The sequence below is a fragment of the Pygocentrus nattereri genome, chromosome 18, assembly GCF_015220715.1.
Source record: "Pygocentrus nattereri isolate fPygNat1 chromosome 18, fPygNat1.pri, whole genome shotgun sequence".
Classification (NCBI taxonomy): domain Eukaryota; kingdom Metazoa; phylum Chordata; class Actinopteri; order Characiformes; family Serrasalmidae; genus Pygocentrus; species Pygocentrus nattereri.
Window position 1 is genome coordinate 32329670 of NC_051228.1, and position 15504 is coordinate 32345173.

The 15504-nt window shown below is 37.8% G+C and overlaps 1 protein-coding gene across 2 annotated transcripts in view; it reads right to left on the reverse strand.

Moving 5' to 3' along the window:
- The window catches only part of megf10 (multiple EGF-like-domains 10), an 80146-nt gene that overhangs the window by 62600 nt on the left and 2042 nt on the right, over positions 1-15504 (reverse strand). The window lies entirely within an intron of this gene.

The following is a 15504-nucleotide window of genomic DNA, read 5'->3' on the forward strand; positions in this document are numbered from 1 at the left end:
AGAAAACCTCATATCTCTATTTTTGACATTTTTGGGTTTTTGACATAATTTGAAAATGCCTGTTACATTGTGTGCAAATTTCATGTGGAATGGACTAAAAGAAACAGTCCAAAATTACATTACAATTTTTCCTTCTCCTGTAAAGTTACCATTTTGGAGATATGAAGTTTTCTTCAAACAACAGTGATATACAGTTTAATACTCACAACTTTGTCATAGGAAGAAACATAAAAATAAAACTTGACATCTTTGACCTCAATGTCAAAATCAGTAAAAATGACTTTGTAATGCAAATTCTGCCTATCCATGTGTTATTCCTCTGAGAACTACACTAGAGCCTCACTAGTATAACGACCAATCAGTGACACTGGTGCGTAGTCAGCTTCCATAGTGTTGCTTTGAAATGATGGCATAAAATCCAATGTTGTAGACATTACAGGACAACTAGTCTTTTAAGGCAATGAAGTATGTTTTAGTTTACACTCCTGTGGTTTTGCTGTATGTTTTGCTCTGGATGTTAGCGGGATGTAATGTTTAAGGTGGTCTCAAACCTGTTGTGGTATGTTGTGTATGTCCTTGGTTTCTGTACCCCTTCTTGATACTTAGCATGAACTGTTTACAAATTGGTAAACCACTGTTTAGCTACAACACATTTTTTTGACCATGTAAAATGATATGGCTTGATATTATTGATTATTTTTGTCTCCTTAGCATTGGTAGCAGTTTACTTTTCATATTGGTCATGCCCTGAATTCTGTATATCTTCCTTGAAAACTCAATGCACATTGATTTCTATTAGTATGGCAGTTACAGATTCAGGCACTGACTTAGTCCAAAGGAAGATCAGCTTATTTCCCAACAGTTCTACAAAAGTAACATGAGTGGAGAAGAGGCAGTATCAGTAAAAAGGCAGTATCTCCTGCAGCAGAACAGACAGTGAATGATAAACATTTGCACTATGTAATCTAGTTTATTAGCATATTGTTATTGGAGTGACCAGTATTTATGTGTCACTGCTGTCTGAACAAAACCTTGTATATCCATTTTTGTAATTTTTCAGTTTTTGACATAAGAAAATGCCTGTTGCACTTCACATTATGTGTTTCATTATGAATCGACCCAAAAAAAATGGCCCGTCACGCATCCAGCAAATTCCAGAACCAAAACGGACTTTGTCTCCCAGAGTCCATCAGGAGATCATGTGGCTGTGCAGCCACACTTGGAGTCTCCGACATGAATTCCATTACCCAGGATTCTATGGGAACTCATGTGACCTCTGACTCATGTTTGCGCTCCTATCAGCGCTGGCAATCCATGGAATTCTAACTGGGTTCACCTGTGTAGATAAAATCATATGAGTAGTAGAATTAGTATATAAGGCCAGTCATATGACTAGTACAATTAGTATATAAGCCCAGTCATATGACTAGTAGAATTAGTATATAAGCCCAGGCTTAACTTAGGTTAGTTGCGAGGTATTGTTCCACACAAAATAAAGGCAGTCAGAAAATAACGAGTGTTATTTTCTGACTGCCTTTATTTTGTGTTTCTGACCCTTGCTTTGTTTACCAGTTGACTGCTTTGTGCTTTCTCCCTTTTTGTATTTTTGCCTGACTCTTTTTTTTTGGTCCGTTTCTCAATTACGATTCTGCTTGCCCTTTTTTACTGATTAAAACACCCCTGGTCCTTTTATCTGCTAGCGTCTGGATTCTGTTGACTTGTCACATGGCCCACAATTACTTGGAAAAAAAGTCTGTTTACATTGACTTACATTAAAAGTCAAGTAGGTTTTATCCTTCTGCTGTAAAGTTGTCATTTTGGAGGTACGAGATTTTGTTCAGTCAACAGCAATATAGCATTTTGCAGCCTTAAACTAGAATCCTAAAGATGCAGTGCAGCTCTGCACTTTAATCCCAAGGCCATTACTCTTATCTTAGCCACTTGATTCTCTTTGAAGAGTCACTCTGAGTTTTAAATAGAGGGATACTTGTGTCTTCAAACAGGAAGGCATTTCCTAGTTTCACTTGAATCAGCCTTGTTCCTACTGTACAAGCGGCATTATGTTAAATCACCATGAATGATACTAGCCTACTACTATTATTTAAAGCATATGGATGAAATTAATGCAAGAAACAGATTCAGGCCTCTCAATACTTAAAAAGAAGAGTGTGGATTTCTGTCTCTCAATCTCCCTAAACCAGGGGTGCACAACTCTGGTCCTGGACGATTGCAGCACAGTGGTGGTTCCCCTGCTCAAAAACACACCCACTTAACTTGGCAATAACAAATGACTTTAATCAGGTGTGTTTGAGCAGGTAAATTACCAAACTGTGCTGGACACCGGCTCTCCAGCACCAGAGTTGTGCACCCCTGCCCAAAACAGTCATCCAAACATTTAGATGTTCAGCTTGTTTCATCTGATGTTTGGCTGATCACTATCTTCATGAGGCTTGTGAGTCACAATGAACAATGAGATCTGGTAGACACTTTCTGAAGTCCTTCGTTTTGAGCTTACTCTGGAGCTTCCTCATTTTGTAAGAAAGTCTCCTGAACCGAATAAAAAACACTGAAAAATTATGTTTTATGTTATTATATTTAGTTGGTGAGCCTGTTGTTTTATTTTTTGTTTCAAATGTGGGTGGAAATTAAACGACACCTCAGTGTCTGAATTTTTAAAATACTAAACATCAGAAATTAAATATTCAAATTCACACTGTCCTATATCTATATGATAAACATAAAACCACTTTATTTAGCTGTACATGTGTGCCTTTTTTGTAATAGGATGTAAGAAGTATGAATTATTAATAAAACATTAGCAGCACAGAATTTTTGCAATGTCAGTTATATATCTGTAATGATAATGAATGTGGAATGAATACGTAGCTTTTTTTTTTTGTTTTTTTGGCTAAATATACGTCAATTAATGGTTAGATTTTTCTCATATTCTCAGTGTGAGATTGACCTAAAAACCTGCAAAGACATTTTTACTGAAGTTTACCGTGGATGCCAATAATTCTAGAGCTAAACATATGTACAGAACAGCACAGTGCAATGTAGTTGATACATAGTGCCAGTGTGATATGATATGGATGTGACGTGACGGCTTACATTCACAGGATCATGGTACACACTAAAACTTTCAGTGGTTGGGTAGAGGCTCAGTAGCACTGGAATACCAGTATTGTGAAGGTGGATATCATGAAAATGACTTATAAATGATACACTGTGCAGCTGTATTACAATCTAGTAAAGAATGACCACTGAGTCAGGCCAATCTGCTCTTTTAAATACACACCTAGTGCATTTTTACAGAAAATTCCATTTTTTGCCTCAAAAGACATTTGCAACTACTTAAGCTGGAGAAGTGTACATCTATCTTATTTGGGCTAATTTAATTGAGCTCTCATAGCTGCTAATCTAAGCCAGATCAGACCTGAAAAGCAACACAGCTGGGAGAAATTTATTGCTTACTTAAGAGCAAGATTTAGCATGGGAGAATAGGGCCTTTAGAGTGTAATGTCAAAAAAAGAAAAAAAAAGAAAGAAAGAAAACTGAATTCCTTGTGTCACTATTACTTATGAGTTTAACTGTTAAATTGAGTTTAAATTCATCACATTATGGGGTAAAAACACTGGACATCTGTCTTTCATTAAAATTAATAGAAACTGCTTGAGATTGTTGTTTATGTTTTATGAGTTGTTGAAAATAAAATTCCTGGAAATAAACAATAAGGGAATCAACCTAGAGAGACAACCTTGGATGAACCTGAGTTCAGAAAACCTGAACCTTGTGGTGTTCTAGACAGAATTACAAACAGATCTGTTTCTATTGAGATACTACTATTAACTATTATTCTATTTCTCACAATAAGAGTATCGGATCGGGTGATGTGCTCACATTATTTACTAAACTAAACTGGACACAAATGCAAATACACAGAGGTTTATGTCGAATGTCGAATGTGAAGAATCAAAAATTATGTATGATCAGTTTCTACTTACTCCCATGAAAATGTGCTGAAACCACTGCATACTGTGATTCATTCTCCACAGAGAAATGTTCTTAATAGATTACAATTCAAAAACTCTTGATATATTTATGCCTGATATTATTTCCCTCTAAGTTGTGACACAAAATAAGTTTTCCGAGAATACTAAAAAGTCTGTTTTGGTAGATGGGTCTCTCTAATCTGTTTGTGTAATGGTACCTTCATATTTTAAGAAATGTACACACACAAGCTCAGCAATAATACATCATTGTATTTTTTTTTTATTTCAGTCAATCAAAGTCAACAACTAAAGACAAGGCCTCACAGCCAGTTAGTGGCTTTTCACAAGACAGTCTTATTTGTTGTCTACTTCCCATGCCTTTCCCATTTCTCCTTGGTGGGACATAAGGCTGGCATTCCCCAAAAATGACTCCTTCATCAGCATACACCATATAATTATGGGCTTCCTAAAATGCGATAGACAAAGCTTTGTTACATTTACAGCATACTCAGCCCTGTAGTCATGATCATGCTTCTAAATATGCTCGAAAAGGTTATTCACTGAGCTGCTGTGCTTTACCACATTCTCAAACTGAGGGCAGTGACACTTAAATAAATCTGTCTGATCACTAACATAGCTTTATCTGAGTCATCACAGTGTAACCAAGCTGTATTTTAAGAGCTAAGCAGCACTTAAAAGCACGACAACTATTTTTACACTAACTCATGCTCAACAGCCATCATCAGTTGTTGGACTGAACTGCTGTAAACACAAAACTAAGGTTGTGCGATATGGCAGAACTTCACAATTTCATAACACGACACTTTAACATAATTTCATAATACATAATATGTCTCATAATAATTAGTTTGTCTCTTGTTTTTACAAGAGCTGGTACGAACAAACCAGTTAAGCCCCAGTGAAATGCAATAACATTTTTCATATTTTTAATTAAATACTAGCAAAAGTAAACAATTTAAAAAATCAAACAATTAATAAAACTAAATTCATAAAATAAGATGATGCCAAAATGAACTGACATCCAACATCTATTATGTAGTCTGTATAGCTGCCATACAAAGGTTATCGCTGTTGTCTGCAGCAGAAATGTTCACAAGTTGATTCAAGGCTGAGTTAAGTCTCGTGTCTTTAGTACAAAATTTTAGTTTAGTCTCATTATTAGTTGCAGGGAATACATTGCACAAACAATAAACCACTAGGTTCACTTCAAATAAGTTTTTCATTGTAGAAAAAATTTCAGTCTGAAGGATAGAATTGAAGCACTACAAACGCAATGTTTAAGGGAAAGATGCAAAGAACTTGAAACAGTTGGTTTGTCTGTTTGTAGCCAAGTTTGAGTACGTTTTAAAAGAATGTGATCCGTCTAAAACATCAGCTAGATTAGCTGACAGTTTCAGCATAAAGGCAAGTCAGAGTCGAGTCGCTAGTCAGTTAAAGGCAAGTCAGAGTTGGGTTGAGAGACAGCTAAGGGCAAGTCAGAATCAAGTTGCAAGTCAGTTAAGGACAAATCTGAGTTGAGTTGCAAGTCAGTTAAGGACAAATCTGAGTTGAGTTGCAAGTCAGTTAAGGTCAAGTCTGATTCGAGTTGAGAATCTGTTAATGGTGAGTCTGAATTAAGTGTCAGTTAAAGGCAAATCTGAGTTGAGTTGCCAGTCATTTAAGGGCAAGTGAGAGCTGAGTCAAGAGTCAGTTAATGGCAAGTCAGAGTCAATATATGGAGAGTCTGGGTCAAGAGTCAGTTAAGGACAAATCGGCAGTTGAGTCTTTTAAGGTCAAGTCAGAATTGAGTCACAAACCAGTTATGGTCATGTCAGAGTCGAGTCATAAGACAGTTAATGGCAAGTCAGATTCGAGTTACAATTCATGTCTGAGTTGCTGATTTTACAGGCTCTCTATAACTGATCTAAATCTGTCTTTATGATACATGATAAAACATGACATACAAAATGTATTGTGCCATAATTGACCACAGTAACACTAACACATCATCATACTGTCCACTTCTAGCCACAACTGCAAATGAGTTAAAGTGTACAGTTCCATCCAATATATCTCCTGCATACTGTTCTGCTCATGTGATTGACAGGACAGAGTGTGGCCGTGGAGGCAGAGCTCACAATGGGTGCATTGCTGCCAGCTGAGCCACATGTCATTAACACATTGGCAGTGTTTTGTCTCAGACAAATCAGAGCCCTCTTGGTCTAATGGCAGTGTTGAAACAAGCTCACTTCGCTCCTGCTGAGCAGATTCCTCCTGTCTGACTGATAGAGCTAAGACAAAGCGCTTCCACCATCAACAGGCACATCACATCTCAGCCAGCTATGCTAGGCTAAAAAACAGCCTCAGCAAAGGATGAAACTGGGGGACTAAAAAGGAAACCTGCATTAAGGCTGATTTAAAGTTCTTTCTTTTAAAAGAAAACGATCATTGCCATTATTATTCCCTTAAACTTTTGTCATTAATCTTAAGACTTATTATTCAACATGGACTTTATCATTTGGTAAGTCCAGTATTTATGAGAGAGAAAGTGAAGTGTGAACACTTACTGTTTAAATTAAGGGCAAATCCTTATTACTATTTAAAAATGGTGACCTTATAAAAAGAAACCAATAGATTCTCGCTTGTCAGTTATCTACTCAAGGCTGTTATGTATTACCTACATTAAATATTAATTCTCAACACCCCTGATGATCTTAGCCTTTGGTCCACCCAGTTACTACCAGCCATTAGACACAGCTAGACATGCTAAACAAGGGATGCAAGTTTATTTTTTGTGGGATCCCTCCAAAGTGGTTAGCCATTTCAAAGGGTGCAGGGCAGGGCTGCTATGTTGTGTTTATTCTGTGGCAGAGATGAGCTGGTATGACTTTTTGGGAAAGAAACAGTTTATTTCATAGCAATGATGGCGCATGAAACAGAACTATCAGCAAATGCATGAAAAAGATCACGTTTAAAACAAATTGTAAAAGCACTAAGTTTTAGTTCTCAGTTTTAAAGCACTCAGTTTTAATTCTGTTACCAGACACTTGGAACAAATGATGTGGTTCCTTTTAAATGTTTTAATTTACTGAAGACTTTGGCTACACTATATGAACAAAGAGCAGCAGTTTGATAATATTCCATATTTGCCATTGCGATACACTTTGTAAAGTAAAAATAACTGCTAACACTACAGTGGGGCAGTGTCAATCATAGATGCTGCTTTTGTCAACTTTGATGCCCAATTGATGTCAAGTTACACCAAATTTTTTCCTAACGTTAAGTCCTGTCAATGCCAGTTCAGTGTATACCACAGTGGCCTTATGCTGGTGATGTATCATAGCTTAAATCTCACAACAGATCAAATGACAATCACTTTCAATGCCAGCTCTACCTAATAAGCAACACAAGTAGCTATGACCACCAGGAGGCCCCCTAAAAACTTCTGTTATTCCTCTAGCATTATGTAACCTCAGATGCTCAGTTGAGGGGAGGAAAGCAACTGGTTAATCACTTCTCAAATAAGAATGTACACATCTGCAAAGACAAAAGAAAATAAAGAGAAAATGAGGAAAAAAATGCAGACAGACCCCAGGATTAAAAAATGCTGAGAAAGTTATCTGTAATTTAAACTTTAATGCATTAGAATGAAAAATGAACATCTAATTATCAGGAAAACACAAATTAAACAGCTTGTACACTAAAACATGGGTTTTAATTTAAAAATGTTACTGGACTACCTTCAATTTTGGGTTCTGTCAACTTCTCTCTTCACTTTATATTTGGTGAACAAGCCTGATTTGCTAAGCTACATCATATAATCAGCATTGTCACTGTAACATATACTTTCCTACAATGTTAATGTCATTTCAGCCCAGAAAGTGTCATCACAACCTAATGTCAAAAAAGCAATGTCACCTGACACAGATGTTATATCAACATGGCATTAAAATTGACAAATGCAATCTTTCTGACAACAGAGTGTTTAAAAATGTTTATGTAGGTTTATCTCAGTTGCCATGAAGGGTTAATGTACCTGTCATGTATTGTTGTGAAAGCTGCTCTACAGTAAAATGTTATAATGAATTAATAAATCAATGTTACGTGGCTAACATAGATGGGTAGACTGACCTGTATTATTTTTACCACAATAATTTACTCACACCAATTTACAAATAATTTGTTGGATTATATCAATACATTGCATGATTGGACTATATAAATGGATAATCCTTTCATCAAAACACCCCCAGAAATAATTGTGTGGGACTCTGATCGATGCTTACAGCACACTGGGCTCATTTGCATATTGTTGACTTCAATGCAAAGAGCAACATCATAATAATGATTAACAAATAATACATTGCGCAGCTGTAATAAACAGTCACTACAAACACCTTCACAGCCACTCCACGTCACAGTATCTGCTTAGCATGCACAACTGCACCAGGCAAGTTTCCTCTGATCTGAGGTTTCCTGTTACTACAATAGCAGGGATGCTCTGGCGACACACAGTAGTAACGTTTTTACAGCACAGCTGAATGACGCTCTAAGTGGGCCTTGCAGTGGGATCTGCACGACCTCCTGAAAGATGACCCTGTCGGGGGAAGCACACAAGACCCGTCTCCTCCGGACGGCGTGCAGGCGGTTGATGGCAGCAGCAGCACTGGCCCACTCCGGTTTCACAAAGCTGACTGGACACAGCTGCACCCACAAAGCCCTCAACAACTGGGGGGTCACACAAACAAGGGTGTTGCTGTGGTGTCTGAAAAGGCCCATACACAGTGGGTGCTTGGGGGGGATTTGGGGCCGACCAGAGGACTTTGATACGCAGAGCCCAAGCCCACATCAGCAGCCTGGAGTCCATTCATGAGTGGAGGGCACACTCTCTGAAGTGTGTCCAAGTTCAAGACACTGGACAGACGTTACATCCCCAAATATTTGCACACTAACACATGAGGCCTGAGCTCCTGATGCATATCAGTGCTGACTATTCAGACCAATCTGGATTTGAAGATTCAAAAGGTCAAGTAGATGATATCTCACCCGAAGCAAAGAAAAAAAATCCTGTGCTTGGATTAATTGAATGATGTGAACAAATACTCTCTTGTTTCGAGTTTTGGAAGTTGACTATAAGTAATAGACTTTTAAGGAAAAAGTACAGGCCACTCACTTTAGTTTTTGTTAAATTGACAATAATTTCAGATCCCAGATTGTCAGTTTCTCATAAAAACTTAATTGCAGAATTAATACATTTTCTCTCCAAAACTTCACAAGTTAAACTGAGCGTAATGTGAATTTACATCACTGGCCAACAGCACAGCTTCTTTGGCTGCACTGACCTCTAAAGGGACAATCCCATCATATTGGTGTACTGAAGATACAAAAAGAGGAAACTGATATTTCTAACAATATCTAACTTATCATAATGGTATATTGAGCAAAAAAAGAGCATTAAGCCTTGTACGACTGAACAATTTGGGGAATATAATTACTGACAAATAAGCAATTCAAATATGATTACTTCTGTAACTAATGCCCCGGGGCTTTTTTCAACAAGAAGATGAGCACATATGTTTTCTCTGGCTTGAGGATTGAATGCTGAATGTAGTGTGCTAGACTTCCAGTTTGCAAATTCTGGGTTATTACATTTCAATTTCCCCATGTTAGAAAATCATTGAATACTATAGGTTATAATTAAAATTGCAGCTCTTGAGATTTGAAAACTGCATTCTTTCAAAGTGTGATTTCAGTATAAAATTGATTACTCATTCAGGCCTTGGCTGCACACAGGAAAATATTTTAAAATATTAATGGTAGAATACTGAACGCACTTTCCTTAATGTAGTTAGTAATGCATTTAGAATACATTTCAATGTAGTATGAAGAGAAAAGCCTTACTTTTGTCAGTTTTACTTAATTCACAATGTTTCTTGCTGTTTTCTTTATGTTACTGTTCAGTTATTCTTTACCACCACTGCTGTCACAACCCCCTGAGCAGGACTGCTGCCTTTCTCATGAACTAAGCAAAAGTGGGACACTTTGCTCTAAGAAACCAACATATAAATGACAGACTTATGTTTTTTGTGTTTTGTGATTAAGTTATGCTAAAACTGTACAGAATACAGTTCAGTTTTGACTATAAATTTTTACTTAATGGCATGTATGTGTCATGCAAGAAAACACATTCATAGGTACAACATCAATGCTCACCTTAGCACTTAATTTATCAGTCTACTCAGGCTCTATCAAAATCTTCAATATTTATAAAGGATCTGGTTATTTAGGTCCTCTAACAAGTGTTTACTACACATCATGTTGATTTTAAAGTACTGAATAAACAATCACTGACAGTGTTTATTTTAAAAATAGCATATTTTTAAATTTAGTGGGTAAGTATTCCAACATTTAGTGGGTAAGTATGCTCCCAAATACTTTACAAGTAACTGCAAATAGAATACTGCCCTGTCAAAAGGCAACATAGCCTAAATATAGATACTTAATTCCTGTAAAAAATATATATTTATACTGTTTTCAAGTAAATAGGACTGAACCATATAAAGATTGTCCAAACCCTGAGAGACAGCACATATGAAAACCTTAATACCTTCACTTTCAGTGTGATGGGATATGTGCTGTGCATAAATTACAGTGTATTTAATGCAAGATTTCTTCTGGTAGCTACCAAGAAAATAATTCCCTCTCCCATCTGTTATAAAAATCCAGCTACATTGCAAAATCCATTCAAGAACACTGATTTAAAGCCCAGCGTCAAGTTCTTTCCAAGCCAAACAATCTCACCTCCCACTACAATATTAGCATAGCGCTCTGGAATAAGCAGAAGGCAGGAAAGAAGGATGAGATTGAAACTAGGTCTACATGTATTTCCCTTCTGTTTTGGTATTGAAAGTAGAAGCACTGGGTTGCACTTCTTTTGGGTGCAGGTTCCGGGTAAAAGTGGAAGACACTTAAATAAACACAACTGACAGACAGAGTTTACTGTTCACCTGCTACACTCAGCTGTTCACCAGGACAACTGAGCTTTCTAGCAGACAATTTGACACCATCATCATACCTGCAAAGTCTCAGTCCATAGTCATGACGCAATCTAAAAACAGTTTTGTTGTCAAAGTCAAGTAAGCCACCACATGCTTGACTGAGAAGTACAGGCCTACATGTCAGTGGGAATCTGTCCAAACTGCTATGGGTAAAAAGCAACATGAAAGGTTCAGCTAAACATTTGTTCAGCCTTGTGGTAACAGAAGCAGGTGTAACCCCAAGCCACAATTCTGCCGCTGCAAAAAAAAATCCCCCAGAATAATTAGTTTTCAAGTCACAGGCTGGTTGCTGCCTGAGCTTTTCAGAGCATGCAGGCAGAGAGGGAGGGGCGTTCTGTGGGCAGTGCTACTCAGGGGGCTAATTAAAAACTCAACAGAATGCTGCTTTAAACTGTTCTTTCTCCAAACTGTCTCCAGTTCTCCGTTTATGGAGACAGGTGGTGCCTTGGGCCTATGTCATGAGCTGGGGTTCTTACTTTGCAATGATGGCAGACGCTTCTCTTTGTTCCTTCTTGAATCTTCTTCGGCTGTTAATCCTGGGTTTACTAGTAAGAAAACACCTCAAACGTTATCATATCCAAAAGCTGTAATTGAATTACGGTATGTAGAAATGATTTCTGCTGTGAGGTCAATGTTAGATTTCATGCCCATGAGGATATGGCTTTACCAAATGTGAAGGCCCAGAGAGAAAGAATTCAGGGCCTCCAGACAATCATAAGCTGCAGACAGCATTGAGGGTAATGCAAATTTCCTGTGTTCAGGAAATGACCATTGTGTCTCCTAGACTACGTAACATGTCTCCTGCCCTTAAGAGCTCTAAAAGGCCTGGGAAGGAAATATAGTATAACCCACTTAATTTCAAGTGGCTTCTGACTAAAGCACAAGGGCACAAGAGAGGGGTTGTTTCCTCTACTACAAAAAAATCTTTTTGTAGTAATGCTATCACAATCAAGCTGTCATTGCTTAAGACTTCTAGCTAATTTTATTCAGTCCTCCATGAGTGAATTTATATCAAGTTAGGCTGAAACAGAAGCGGTTGAACCCTTCATTTCCACATGCACGTATCCTGCTGTGTGTGGTGAGATATAATGTGGTGATGGCAGCAGCCAAGAGTGATGACATCCATGCTATTTGCATTTGGACCTGCAATACCTATGCAAATCCAAGGATGGGCTGTGGTTCCCTTAGTAAATAGGTTCCGGATGAGCATAATCACAACACTGTGGCTGACACTTCTCAGATGTGATGTTTTATATTAGACAACACCAATGACAAGGTACAAAGCCAAACACCATTATAACAAAGTCTATTTTCAATAAAGGTCTTGGACGAGGTTGGAGTGCTTCACATGTGTCCATAAAGTGCCTCTTTATGTCTGCCAACACTTGCTGAACTAGTAACGTTTACAATTGCTGGTTGCATGTAAAGTCAAAATCGATTTACAGCTATGATTTTACTGCTGGCTGTAAACCGAAGACGTTCTTCAGCACACATTGAGCCCTATAAAGATGCTGATCATGCTCCTTAGAAGGTTTTGCTAAACACAGATGTGTTTCTGGATAGGCCTGAAGAGGCAGAGCCTGTGGGTGGACCCAGGTTGTGGTTTCTGATGCATTGCTTTGGGATCAAAGACAAGAAAGTCATCCTACCAGCAACAAGGGACACACAATATGTAGGCCCGGAAAGGAAGTCATTCAGATTTTCTCTGTGAAACTACTGGTGAATGAGATTGGTTTAGAGGCTTGACTAAAACTATTCTCCATAACACTGACAACATATTTAAAAATCTCTAAAATGAATCTCTAAAAATCCCTGGCTCATTCAGTGCAAGAACAAACCAGGCCAGAGCACTGGATTCTGGCAGCTCTGGGCAGTGCCAGCATCAGTGAGGGCAGTTAAAAGCTCTCTATGTCTTTGTAGAGTCGCAGCCTTCCTGCCCTCTTCACTAAGCAAGCCAGTAAACTCAGGCATGTGTGCCTGTCAGTCAGCCACATCTCCATTTGTCCGATCCTTTAGGGCAGTCCCAAACAACATCTGTCTTTTTATAGAAAAAAGGCAACAAAATCTGAGCAATTTTTCAGATCTAAACTGCATGTGAATGAAACAAATGCACTTTGAGAGGGTCTCCACTACATTCCCTGCTAATCAAAGTGCTCACAGCTGTTTGCAGTCAGCCGACAGGGCCATAAATGCTTTACGATATTTTTTTCTATGCTTTCCATTTTGTCTAGTGCAAATGATATGGCAAAGTTCATTCAGGTTCTGTTATGTAAAAGGATTGGATAAGTCTAACTCAATCTAAATACTAAATTTTGTTCTAGTCCCCAGACAAAGTTGGGATAGAAGCAGACAACACTAACAGTTGTACTTCTATGCAAAACCCAACCCTTCATACAGTCAATTTCCAGTCAAAAACATCCACTAAAGTACAGGTTATTCATTTTTTAGTGTCACTAAAACCACAGTAATTTGTAAGAAAATTTCAAAAAGGCCTTAGCAATAATGATATTATGTTGTAACAGACAGAAAAAAAAAACTTGTATCTCAAAAAAGTTAATGTAACAAGATTTCATTCAGTGATTTTGGACCATTTTAATTGGTCGGTTCATTATGAAATTCTGACATGGTGTAAAGGTGTACAGAACATTTGGTTCAAAATGAACATTGGTAAAAAATTATTTGTTTTTTACAAAAGCGATACATTGTTTATTTTTTCAGTGATTCGCTCTTTGCCTTTATTCCAGCTTCAGTTTTTTGATAGACTTGCTTTCAGTCTTGCAGAGAAATTTGTAGCCATACTTTTCCCCACTTCCAAAGTTCAGTCTTAGAAGTTGGTTGCATTGTTTCTCATGATCCAAATAATCCTAAACACACACTTGATTTGCCAATACTTGATTTGTCTTTTTTCTTGTTCTCAGTAACAGCTTCTTGACAGCTACACATCTTCTAAGACCCATATTTTCCTTTGACTTTCCCCTCCTTTATACATATCTAACCATCTCAAAAATATTTCCTGAAAAATGAATAATTTGTACTTAGTAGCCACTTTGATAGGAAATTATACAAATGAAAGGTGGTCTCTGATTTTCACACAGCACTATGTGTGCTTTCATATCGTGACAGAACCGATTTGTGTAAAATTCCAGTGTTTTCAACAAGAAGTGAACCAATCTAAACTAAACCATCTGCAACAGCCTGGCATATTTTTATCTTCCAGAAAACTGAAATCTAGGTCGATGATGACAAGACCTTTAATTATGACAGGGAATAATGCTGTTTTTATTGCAACCAGCTGGAGTAGACTGCCACTCCCTAAAAGAAACTGCATACTACAATATAAATACGGTCAAGGTCAGTGCTTGCAACAAACATCTTGATATCTTTCAAGATTGTCATTCTTATTTACTTAAGCAGTGAATTAACAAGTGAATTCTCTGGAAGCCGCTTTACTCTTTTAAATAAGTTGTAAGCTAATAATCAGTCCCTGGCAATTGCATACACAGTCACATTCAAAACAGATACTTCATCATTGATTTAATTTGTCCATGCTGACAATATACTTCAGCCCCAGAGTTAATAATACTTGGTACAAAAACCCATGAATCAATTTGACTTTCTGTTATTTCACCCATAAAAACCTAAAGAGAACTCACATTAGGTAACTTCACCCAAGAAACACAATGCAATTTACACACATTGACCTCAAATCAGCACAGATGTTCAGAACAGATTGTAAATGCATTGACTAGGCCAGAGAGAACGTACATTGTGGATGAAGGCTAAAAAACAGACACTGTACAGTATCACTTTGTAAGAAGAGTGGTTTGAAAACCGTGTCCATATGTATGACTTATGACTAAATGTCCACTATTATGATTGTTCTAGACACCTGTCCTGAAGCAAGTGGACAGTTTGGTCCCACAGTGCAACTAAAGAGATGCTCCACCTGACCTAGGAGACAAAAGCAAGAGCGGTGCGCCATGCCACACCACATCTATAGTGCATTTTTCAACACTGTGTGTTGATTTTATCTGCCAGGGATTTTACATCTCACGCTCACAAGTACATGCTGTGAGTAATCAAACAGTGCAAGCTTTGCCTGTGGCCAAAGAGTCCGCTCCTCCATTCAAAGCCAGTCACATGACTGTGAAGCCCACAGAGGCACAAAAGCCAGACACAGCGGGGGCCCTTCTCCTGCACCGCCATGCCTCAAGGACACTGGCAAGATTTCCTACATGAAAATAGCTCAGCCCTGCAGAATTGACTGGCACAGCTTAATTCAATCATGTGTTACACATTCTTCTTGTTAACTCATCACTAAAGCTTCATTCTTTATCTGCGCCCTGGACCATGACAGGTTGCAGAAGCACCATGCACTGGAAATCTACGCATGTAAACAAGCTGCTTTACCACACAACAATCAAAGTAAGATAATGAAATTATCTAAAACTAAT